Source organism: Pteropus vampyrus, unplaced genomic scaffold, assembly GCF_000151845.1.
Source record: "Pteropus vampyrus isolate Shadow unplaced genomic scaffold, Pvam_2.0 Scaffold207, whole genome shotgun sequence".
Taxonomy (NCBI): domain Eukaryota; kingdom Metazoa; phylum Chordata; class Mammalia; order Chiroptera; family Pteropodidae; genus Pteropus; species Pteropus vampyrus.
In genome coordinates, this window is record NW_011888988.1 from 1,948,124 (window position 1) to 1,950,551 (window position 2,428).

Genomic DNA, 2,428 nt, shown 5'->3' on the forward strand with positions numbered 1-2,428 from the left:
ATATATATGCCTTACTGTTAAAGTGTACATACACCCTATGTTTCCCTGCCTCTGCCCTTTGCTCCTGCTATTCATCTCCTGGATACCCTTCCTAAAGGGTATCCAGGAGATGAATAGCAGGAGCAAAGGGACATATGTGGACATTCCACTTCTACCCATCCCGCATTTCCTTCGTGAAGTATAATTTCATCTTCCTGGTTCACATGTATTCATTCAATCTCTCTCTTCTCTGGATTCTTAGAGCATTTTGTCTACATCTATTGTATGGCATTTATGTCTTTCCACCTTTTTCATAAATATTATAAATATCTACATACTTATTTCATTTCCCCCACTAAACTGGAGGCTTCTTGAAGCCCCAGTATATACAGATTGATTTGTTTTTTTATCTTCCATGGGGCCTATTACAACAAATACCCAATATATATGCCACATATTTAACTGTCATATTTATTTATCCTTTATGGAACCTTTACCTGTCTGTCTGTCTGTCTGTCTATCTAAATTTGGCAGTGCTTTAAAAAAAAAACAGCCTTAACAAGCCATAGTAGCATGAAGAGAGTCCCAATGACAACAAAGATTCATAAAAGAGACACGTATAAGTCAGGAGTTTGTGTCATATGAATGACCGATCCGTGTGTGTGCACATGCATGTGTGATGGTGCAATACAGTGGCACAGGGTTCTGAAATCATACAGGACTGGTTTTCATTCCTAGCTCTAATGCTTCAGAGCATGTGACCCCAGTCACTCTGCACGTCTAACTTCGTTTCTTCACTTGCAAAATAGAGATAGCAATACATACTTTACAATGTTACTTCGAGGATCATTTATTCATTTCATCAACAAGTTCTTACCAAGTCTTCACTATGTGCCAGGTTCCTGGTAGGTACAAAATAATATGCATGATATATTCATCCAAGTACTTGGTACATATTGAATACTTTAGTATATTTAGCATTTAGCATTAGAACATTTGAAGTAATGTGAGAGCAGCTACTCTCTTACACATACTTGTACAAGTAAGTAGAGAACTACAGGTGCCAACTAAGAGTCTTTATTTTAAAATCTAGACCGAGCAATATACAGTTTTACTCTTTAGCCAGACTTTTTCTTTTCCAGAAAAAGTAAATATGTGTTTTCTCTTTCATTCTCTTAGTATCTGTACCCATGGACGAAATCAGGAGCCATTAATAATGCTATTTATTGAGTGTCTACTGCTTGCTATTAATCTTGCAGCAGCTCTCTAAGATAGATTAGCTGGTCTCCATTTTATGAATGAAGAAATAGACTCAAAGAAGGTAGTATTTTCCAAGGGGCATAGTGGAAACCTTCTCCAGATTTCACACTTGCCCTCGGCTCTACTGGTGAGGCATCCTCAATGCCAGGCCACAGTGAGGAACAATTATTTGCTCTATCAGTTTCCTAGTAGTTTCTGTCAATAATTCTTCTGGCTTCAGAGTTCTCTGAAATATCGAAATAACATCGATTTCAAATCTTATCTAAAGAAAAAACAACATTTTCAGTTGGAAGGAGACTTCATATTACTTTCCCCACATTCTTACATCTTCTTTGAGGAAGTAACTTCCATCAGTTGTTCAAGTCTCTACTCTCTGCTGGTTTCTCCCCAAACAGGGAAAAATGATTAATTCCTGACTTTTTATAGCAAGCAGAGTGATTGGCCTCAAAAACAGGAATAGTCCCAGCAGGCCATCTGGTGTAGGCTTCCACATCTATCTTCCTAGGTGAAGCAGAGCCCATTGTATCTCCCCTGTCAATTTGCAAAAGAGAATGGAGCTTGCCCTGCTGCTGTGTGTGGGATCTACAGTGCTCAACCTTGCAGCCATTTGCTTTAGGGAGTTCACTCAGGCCCGGACCCCCCTAACCCCACACCTCCCAGATCCTCGTGCTTGTCCCAAGGCCCAGATTCCAGTGTGGAGGTGAAAGTCTGCATCTGGCATCAGTTCTAAGCAGCTTTCTTGATTCTAAGTTGTGCCATCGATCCCCACATTGTGGAGATTATAGGGCACTTGCCAAGCCATTAATAAACCTGATATTTTTGTCCTTTTTTTTTTTTTTTTTGGCTAGTGGTGCTTATATATATTACCTAACAGTCAGAAAGCAGAGGAAGGAAGAGGGTCATTTTAGGGCCAGAACTCTTGGCTCCATTACTAGGTCAGAGTCTTTCTGCATAGCTTTATGCTTGTCTGTCCTATATCGAAGCTAACCTTATTTTCATAGATCAGCTCACCTGTAAGACTCTTCAATGATTTTAAGCCATGCTCATAAATGCTATCAAACAACCCTCAAAAATGGCCTACCGTTGTAAATCTATTTATTTTACAGTTAACACAGGTTGGGATGATGGAGACTTTTTTGGTAATTTTTGTTTAGGGGCCCAGAACTCAAAACTAAAAACCACTTATTCT